This window comes from Eschrichtius robustus, chromosome 19 (assembly GCF_028021215.1).
Source record: "Eschrichtius robustus isolate mEscRob2 chromosome 19, mEscRob2.pri, whole genome shotgun sequence".
In the NCBI taxonomy this organism is placed as follows: Eukaryota; Metazoa; Chordata; class Mammalia; order Artiodactyla; family Eschrichtiidae; genus Eschrichtius; species Eschrichtius robustus.
In genome coordinates, this window is record NC_090842.1 from 13,080,539 (window position 1) to 13,090,235 (window position 9,697).

The following is a 9,697-nucleotide window of genomic DNA, read 5'->3' on the forward strand; positions in this document are numbered from 1 at the left end:
CTAAGTAGACTTAATAAGAAATATTACCAGGGATAAAGTGTGATATTACATGTCACTGTGATAAATGACACATGATAAATGTATCAAATCACCAGAACACATAACAATCCTAAATGTATATGCACAAAAGAACTTCAAAATACAAGAAGCAAAAGTTGATAAAACTGAAAGAATAAATAGATAAACCACAATTATAGCTCGAGACTTCAATATTCTTTTCTCAGTAGGTGACAACAGAGGTAGATAAAAAACCAGTAAGGATACAGAAGAACTCAACCACACTATCAACCACCCTGACCCATTTAGTATTGACAGAAAACTCTACCACCAACACAGCACAATAGTCATTAAAGTACATAAAAAACATTCCCAGGGACTTCCCTGGTGGTCCAGTGGTTAAGACTCCACACTCCCAATGCAGGGAGCCCAGGTTCAATTCCTGGTCAGGGAACTAGACCCTGCATGGCACGAGAAAGAGCCCACATGCCGCAACTAAAAAGATCCTGCATGCAGCAGTGAAGACTCGGCACAGCCAAATAAATAAATATTTTTTAAAAATCCCCAAGGTAGATCATTTCCTTAGCCATGAAACAAATCTCAAGTTTTAAAGAACTGAAATACATAACAAAGTATATTCTTTGACCAAAACAGAATTAAACTAGAAATCAATAATAGAAAGAGATGTAGAAAATCCCCTAATGTTTGGAAATTAAATAACAAATTTCTAAATAACCAATGGGTGAAAAAGGAAGTCACAAGGGAAGTTTAAAAAAAACAAAACAAAACACAGAATTGAATGGAAATGAAAACAAAACATACCAGAATTTGAGGGATGCAGCTAAAGCAGTATTTAGAGGACATTTATAGCATTAAAACCAATGTCAAGGGACTTCCCTGGTGGCGCAGTGGTTAGGAATCCGCCTGCCAATGCAGGGGACACAGGTTCGAGCCCTGGTCCAGGAAGATCCCACATGCCGCAGAGCAACTGGGCCCGTGAGCCACAATCGATGAGCCTGTGCTCTAGAGCCCGCGACCCACGACTGCTGAGCCCGTGTGCCACAGCTGCTGAGGCCCGCGCACCTGCAGCCAGTCTCCGCAACAAGGGGGGCCGCTGCAATGAGAGGCCTGTGCACCGCAACGAAGAGTAGCCCCCGCTTGCGGCAACTGGAGAAAACCTGCACGCAGCAACGAAGACCCAACGCAGCCAAAAAAAAAAAAAAAAAAAAAACCAATGTCAAGAATAATCGAGGAGATGTTACTACAGATGCTACAGACATTAAAAAGTTATTCTTTCACAATAAAAATTGATAAACATTAGCTACGTTAATTAAGGAGAAAAAGGAGCAATCCCAAATACACAAAATAAGAAAAGTGGGAAATATCAACTCAAGAGAAAAAAGATGAAATAATGGAAAAAAAATTCCATCTTCAATAGCAATAAATTACATAAGAATAAAGTTAATAAAAATGCAAATATTTTATGAAAAAACTTATAAAGTGCTGGCAAGGGGGAAAAATGAAAGAGGAACAAATGGGAAGGCCTACAGTAAGAGCCAACTTCATAAAGGTGTCCATTCCCCCTAACTAAATGTAACCATTAACTGGATAATAAAAGTACCAACAGATTTCTTTAAAATATAACTTACTCTAAAGTACCAGTGGGAATCATTAGTAAAACGTGTATAATCTCAAAGTGGTGAAGGCTTTTGGGTGTCATAAAAAGGAAGAGCAGTAAATTCAACCATAAAGAAATTCAAAACGCCTCCATGGCAAAAACCACCAATGAGCAAAATTAAAAGGTAAATGAAAAAATATTTCCCATTCATATGACAAAGTACCAGCTGGCTGTTTGACCTTGGGTAAATCACTTCACCAGAGCCTTCACTTTTCCTTCTGTTGAAACTGAGGAACTAAGCGAAGACACAGGGTAGGTGTGAGGATTGGGTGAACACTTCAGCTGAAAAGTCTCTTGCAAAGAGGTCACAGGTCTTACTCATTCAGCAATTTGTGCATCAGGAAACTTGCGAAACCTTGCAAGCCTCCCTCCACCCCGCGAGGCCCTGGGCAGCCGCACGCGGCATCCGGGCGCTGCCAGGTGCGCCCAGCCCCGCCCCCAGCCTCGCCCTGCGCCCGCCCGCCCGCCGGGTTTCAGGACCTGATCCCGCGCGGCCGGAGACCTTCTCGGCGGGTCGGAGGCGCTTTGCCTGACAAAGGGAGGAAGGCTGGCCCTCGCCACCGCCCTCCCCTTCGGCCGTTCCCGCCCCCGCACGTCCGGGCAGGCGGGCCCCGCCGGTCCAGCGCTGAGGAGAGGGCCGGGCCGCCCCGGACACCGCCCCGAGGGTCGCCGCCGCCTGCGAGTCACTGAAGTTTGGGCTCCCACCCCACGCGGGCACGAGCCCATCCCTCATCTCCTTCCCCTCGGCCCCCAGACCCCGTGGAGCTGCCTGGCAGGCCCCCTCATACCTGGAGGGGCACAGCCCCCGCTCGTGGCTCAGTGCCAGGCCGGGTCACGGCGCGGGGCAGCTAAAACGCGTGGAGACCGGAGCCCTGTCACCCACTCGCGGCGGGAGGTGGGGGGAAGGGCGGCCACCGGCGCGCTCGCAGCATTGCACATGCGCAGATGCAGGGGCTGCTTGCCGTCCCAGGGTCCTCCGAGGGGTGGTCCATCGAACTTCGGGACTACATTTCCCATAAGCCTGCAGGGCCTCACCGTAGGGACTCTCAGGAAAGTCTTCACCTTGTTTAGCCGGTCGGATGAGTGCTGACCAAGATAATCCCTTGACCTGGACTTCACTTCCACCAGAGCGGTTTATGAGTTACAACCACTACCTACCCCAAAATACAAATCCTGGCTTTTAAAGATTACACAGGTCATCTATGGTAACAGCATTTAAATTAGAAAATATGTATAAAATAAAGCAAATATTACCCATAATCTCACTTTTCAAAGGTAACTGTATGTAACATTAAGTTCACACCTTTCTGATATTTTTAAAAAATAAAATCGGCCATAAAGATACCATGTGCTGCAACTACTTTTTTTTTTTTTTTTAAGTTTTAGGTTTACAGTAAAATATGAGGCGATGCAGATGTTCCTCTATGAGGAACACAGAGTTCCACTATACAACCTGCACCCACACATGCATGGCCTCCTCCACTATCAACCTCCAGTACCACAGTGGTACATTTGCTACGATCGAATGTACACTGACAAATCACCCAAAGTCCATAGTTTACACTAGGGTTCACTCTGGGTGTTGAACATTCTATGGGTTTTGACAAATATATGATGACATGTATCCACCACCATAGTATCATACAGAATAGTTTCACTGCCCACAAAATCCCCTGTGCTCCATCTATTCATCCTTCCCTCATTCTCCCTGAGTCCCTGAAAGTCACTGACCTTTTTACTGTACTCCTAGGATTGTTACCAAGTCCAAGCTGCACCGCAGGCCAATAAATCAAGAGACGTTCTTGGGGCAAGGAATAGCGACTTAACTCAGAAAACCAGCAGACCTAGAAGAAGATGAATGTGTGTCCCAAAGAACCATCTTGCCTGAGTTAGAACTCAGGCTTCTTTACACTAAAAAGGGAGGGAGTAGGGTCAAATGTTTCCTGGCTCCCCTCAGCCTCTGGACTGGGTATGTTAATTTCTTCTTCCTGTAGTCATTCACAGGTGGGCCTGGTCAAGATGTTTCCTGTGAGCTGAAGAAAGGTATTTTAGCTTAATGCACATTACCTGGGAGGCAGGGGTTCCCAGAGATGGGCTATTATGTATAATTTAAGCTTATAGGCAACATCCCTTTAGTGATTAACTTGTAATAGAATACGAAATTTCTTCCCTATTACAGTTTTGCCTTTTCCAGAATGTAACATAGTTGGAATCATTCAGTATGTAGCCTTTTCAGATTGGTTTCTTTCACTTAGCAATATGCATTTAGAGTTCCTCCATTCTTTTCATGGCTTGATAGCTCATTTCTTTTTAGCACTGAATAATATTCCATTGTATGCATGTACCACCACTTATTTATCCATTCAGCAATTGAAGGACATCTTCGTTGCTTCCAAGTTTTGACAATTATGAATAAAGCTGCTATAAGCATCCCTGTGCAGTGTTTTGTGTGGAAATAAGTTTCTCATTTGTATAAATATCAAGGAACACAATTGTCAGATTGTATGGTGAGAATATATTCAGTTTTGTAGAAACTGCCAGACTGTCTTCCAAAATGGCTGTACCATTTTGCATTCCCACCAGCAATGAATGAGAGTTCCTGTTGCTCCACACCCCTGTCAGCATTTGGTGTTGTCAGTGTTGTGGATTTTGGCCATTCTAATAGGTGTGTAGTGTTAGCAACTAGTTTTTAATTAAAACAACATATAGTCTCAAAAAGCTACTGTTACTGAACCAAACTTGGGTCTGTATGCAAACAGCGAAGCCAGTCTATTGACACCAGGCTGTGGTGAAGGAAAGTGCAGGGTTTATTGCAAGGCCAAGCAAGGAGTACAGGCGAATAATGCTTAAAACACTGGAATTCCCCAATGGCTTTTAGGGAAAGATTTTTAAAGACAGGGTGAGGGAGAGGATTGTGGGGTGTGGAGTAATCAGCTCATGGACATCTTTATGATTGATTGGTGGTGAGGTAATCAGGAGTCAACATCATCAACCTTCTGGTTTCAACCAGTTTGGGGTCTATGTGCTTGTGGTCAACATGTAGTTAACTTCTTCCACCTGGCGGAGGTTTCAGGATTGGCAAAATAGCTCAAGGATATGGTTCAAAATGTCATCTATACCCTTGAGAAGGAACTAAAGGTCCTTGAGTTTGTTTACTGGCCGAACAATTATTATTTTGTCTTGCTTGACTGTTTTTCTTTGTTTTTGTATTTTCTCACTTCTCTGATTAAATCTGCTCTTTGGAACTTGGGGAAGGCCTACAAGGCTAAAGTTTTCTACAAACAAGAGGCAGGCAGAGGACATTGGTGGGGGCAGTTCTTTCCTGGGAAGACCCTATCATAGGGTTCTGCTCAGATATATTACTTGTACATCAATGTTCATAGCAGCACTATTCACAACAGCAAAAAGATGGAAACAACCTTAGTGCCCATCAACAGAAGAATGGATAAATAAAATGTGGTATATACATATAGTGGAATACTATTCAGCCAAAAAAAGAATGAATATCTGATACATGCTACCACATGGATGAACCTTGAAAATACAAATGAAATAAGCCACATACCGAAGGACAAATATTGTATGATTCTGCTTACATAAAGTATCTAGAATAGGCAAACTCATAGAGAGAAAGTAGAGATTGCTGGGGACAAGACTGGGGGAAGGCATGGGAGTTATTGTTTAATGGGTAGGGAGTTTCTATTTGGGACGATGAAAAAGTTCTGAAAAGAGACGATGGTGATGGATAAACAACACTGTGAATGTGCTTAACACCACTGAATTGTATAGTTAAAAATGGTAAATTTCATATGTATATTTTACCGTAATTTTAAAAAATAATAAGCTGAGTTGAAGTGATTGTTGCATAACTCTGTAAATTACTAAAAATCAAAGTCTCAGCAAGGTATTTTTGTTTTTTATTGTTTGTGCCCTTTTGATTATTTTTTGTTTGATGGAATAATTCCATACTTCATCAGAAAGAAAAACAGAATACTCAGGATATTTTTTAAAAAGAGAGACTAATAACTATTAGATATAAAAATGTATTACAAAGCTAAAACATGAAAACTTTTTAGTACTGGCTCCAGAAAAAAAAAAAAAAAAGACTCAAGAGTATATATTAATTTAGTGTCTGTTTTCACAGCACTTGTGAAAGATCGGAATTTTCCATGATTGTTCTTGGGCAACTAATTAACAATTTGGAGGAAAAAATGTTAGATTCCTAAGACTGCATATTAGGACAGTTAAGTATAAGCCGGATTCACAATTTAAATTTTAAAGTGAAAGTATCAAAGTAGTTGTACAGAAATGATAAGGGAATGTTTTTTATATACTTTGGGTGAGAAGGTATGACACCAAAGGCATAAATCATCAAGGAAATAATTGACAAATTCAACTATAGAGACTAACTTTGAAAAAAATGCTATAAACAAAGTTAAAGACAAATAAGCTGGGAAAATATACATGGTACGTGAATGAAGAAAAAGGGTAGTCTTAATTTATGAACTCCTCTTATATGTTAATTTAACCCCATTAAGAAAAATAAGCTCAGTATATGAAGAACCAATTAAAGACGAAATACACAGAATAAATTTATCAAAAATGTTTTCTCTCTACTCAAAATCAAAGAAAAGCTATATGATAACATATGTAATATCATTTTGACCTATACGTTTGGTCAATGTTTAAAAGAGTAATGAGACCTAGGACTGGAACAACTTGGAAAAAATTTTTATACAATTCTGGTGGGATTATAGTACATAAAATCTTTCTGAAGTCCTCATTGTATCAAAAGTTGAAAAATTTAAATTATCATAGATTTTAATCTTGTACAATGATATATATACATGAATGTTCTCACATTACAGCTTATATCTGCAAAACACTGGAAACAGTCTAAAAATCTTTCAATAGATGTAATTAAATTATGATATGTAAATGGAATTTGGGGAGACATTGAAAATGATAATGTATACTAACTCCATGGGGGAGGTGTCTAATAAGTTGAGAAATGAAAAAATGTAGATCACACAAGAGTATGCAGAGTGTGATACTATTTTTGTAAAAATTATGCATATTTTAAAAAGACTAAATACTGAAATGTACAAAAAGAAGAAATATACACTCTTCCCCCAATAAACACACACAAAATAAACTCCCTACTGCCTTATGCATAGCAACGTGAAGTACTGTGTGCATGGACTGTTTCTGAAGACCTTGCAAAGTTCAAAACCACATTATTTTCTATTAGTTTCCTCTTAGGAATAAAGGAAAAGTATAGAGGATGTTTTTTAAAAAAACATATTGCATATTTTAATTTAAATGTTGCTTTAAATTTTTTTGACCTTCCACTAAGGTTTCACACTCTCTTCTCAATCAGCTACCCAGCATGTCCTAGTGGTTGTTTGATCTTCCGAGCATGTTGTAATATCCACTTCCGTTCCAACAAGCACTGGCACCAACAGTAAGCACATGCTTGTATGGCACTGTTATTGGATGTAAAGAGATTTTAACTGTTATAATAGTGACTGTTTAAAGTGGAGCAAATATCCCAAAGCTCATAAATAACAGTGTGGTTAGCTCATAGATATTGACAAAAAATTTTATTTTTGTTTATGTGCTCAAATGACATTCCCATGGGGCATAGACCGTAGATCATATGATTTTATCAAAGAACTTGTATACTCTGTTATATTAAAATCCATTGGTCTTTCTTGTACTTTGAATGGATCATTTATCCAGGCATGATTTTGTAACATCATGCCCTGGTCTTTGAAGAACACTGGCTTACTAAGTCATAAAGATCTTTGAAATGTTGATACATTTTATTACATAGTATCTAATGACCATAATAATATCACCACTGGTCTCATCAGAAAAGCTTTAATAAGTATTGGGAAGCAGAATCAGGTTTTTGCCAAAATTCAAATTTTCACTTGAAAGCTCCTTTTATCATTGGGCAAGAAATATAGTCACTTGTTTTCCTTGGAATGACAGCTCACTTCATTCATTTTTGAGAAAATGTCTGCCAAACACCCAGCCTTTGTTTGACTGTCAGCCACTCAAGTAAAAATGTTTCATGAGAAAAGCAGCTAGTTCAGCTCACGACTCAGCCGCACAAGTGGTTTTCCTGGAGACAACGTCTTGCTTCTATGTGCAGCAGAAGTACTTTGTACGTACTTCCTGTTTCATCAGACAGAATATTAAAAAGACATGCGCTCAAAGGTTGAGACAATACAATTAATCATTTTTACTGCTCCATTAAGGTCATTCTTAAGTGAAACTGGCACTTCTTTCCTGCAATTGCGTGAGAGCGCAGAAAGCAGTGACTGCCAGGGAATTCCCTGATGGTCCACTGGTTAAGACTCCGTGCTTCCACTGCAGGGGACATGGGTTCAGTCCCTGGTTGGGGAACTAAGATCTTGCAGGCCGCAGCACGGCCAAAAGAAAAAAAATAGGTAGTGACTTCCAGTGCAGCTTGGTGCCACTGTCTGGAATCCTGCTGTGGCACCAGCAAGCTCCCCCACCAACTGCTTTTGCACCATCAGTGCAAATGTCAACTCAACGAAATAAGAAAATAATGCCGAAGTGTTATTATTAAAAGAGCCTTGACCTCCTGGATCCCATGCAAGGGTCTTGGAGACCCCAGGGGCCTGTGGATCACACTATAAAGCACAGTCACTGTGCGCCATTATCCCACCTAAAATATTTTAAAAGTTTCCTTAACAGTATTCAAATGTCCAGTTGGTGTTCGTATTTCCAAACTGTTTCCATGAACATTTCTTCAAATTTTTAAAACTCAAGATCCAAATGAATCCACATCCCATGATTAATGTCTTTTAATACATAGGTCCCCCCCTCCATATCTTTTTTTTTTTTTTCTTTGCCATTTATAGGCTGAAAACACTGCATTGTCTATTCTGAAGAACTTCCACACAGTCTGGATTTTCCTGATCACCTTAAATTTTAATTGTCAATTTTCTGTTCCTTCATCTAGACTCAGAACCTGAGAAGGTCAAGGTTTAAGAAGAATTTTTGGCCAAATACTAACAGCAATTCCTTACTCCTTGCCAGGTTTTAAAACAATTCTTTTTCTGAGTGAGAGGTTCAGGTTTTTTCCCCAAGCATCTTTATTTTCTACTCCTTTATTCAGCATTCCTGCCATTAACGCTTGTCAAGCACCTGCTGGTGGCAGGCACTGTGCTTGGGCACAGCTGTGAGCGACCCATAGCTCTCTCCCCTTATGAGCTTACATTCTACTTGGGGAGACAGGCAATAAACAATAAGTAAAACACAGAGCATGTCAGATGGAGTTCACTGCTAAGAGGGTCGTATCAGGAGTGTCGGGGGGGGTGCATTTTTGAGTAGAATGGCTAGAGAAGACTTTACTCAGCAGGTGAGGTTTGAGCCAAGACTCCATAATCACGTATTAGGCTCCATAATCCCTATAATCGTGACTCCAAGACTCCATAATCAGACCCCTACCAGTGGATGTTCCTTTCCTTGTATTATTTCCAGTGTCTGACAACACCACTCCATCTGGTCACCAATTTCTCCCAGCCAGTCTACCTGCCTCCCTCTTTTATATACCTGAGATGATGGAAAGGAATGATACCTAATCACAGCTTTTCCCTCCTCATTTGGGGCTCTGAGAAGTGGCCTCTATTTTTTTTTTTTTTCATGGCAAAATTACACGGACTTCCCTGGTGGTCTAGTGGTTAAGACTCTGTGCTCCCAACGCAGGGGGCCCGGGTTCGATCCCTGGTCAGGGAACTAGATCCCACGTGCCGCAACTAAGAGCCCGCATGCTACAACTAAAGGGCCCACATGCCGCAACTAAAAAAAAAAAAAAAGATCCCATGTGCCACAACGAAGACCCCGTGTGCTGCAACTAAGACCTGGCATGAAATAAAAAATAAATATTTAAAAAACAAAACAAAATTACAAAGTAGGGAGCCTGTAAAAATTCTCCTTATTTGGAGCAAAGTGAATATCTCATGCTATCTTTCCTTTATTTTTAAC

The 9,697-nt window shown here is 40.5% G+C and overlaps 1 protein-coding gene and 1 non-coding gene across 6 annotated transcripts in view; one reads left to right on the top strand and one right to left on the bottom strand.

The window, feature by feature from the left end:
- ZFP1 (ZFP1 zinc finger protein) overlaps window positions 1–2,599 on the bottom strand; it is a 48,960-nt gene extending 46,361 nt beyond the window's left edge. For all 5 annotated transcript variants that reach the window (XR_011071532.1, XM_068528934.1, XM_068528932.1 and 2 more), the window contains exon 1: window positions 2,464–2,599. The gene's annotated coding sequence lies outside the window, so the exon portion shown is untranslated. The remainder of the gene's footprint in view (window positions 1–2,463) is intronic.
- Window positions 2,600–9,375: 6,776 nt separating this feature from the next.
- TRNAG-CCC (transfer RNA glycine (anticodon CCC)) lies at window positions 9,376–9,448 on the top strand. The gene has a single exon. It is a non-coding gene; the product is annotated as a tRNA-Gly (tRNA).
- Window positions 9,449–9,697: the final 249 nt, after the last annotated feature.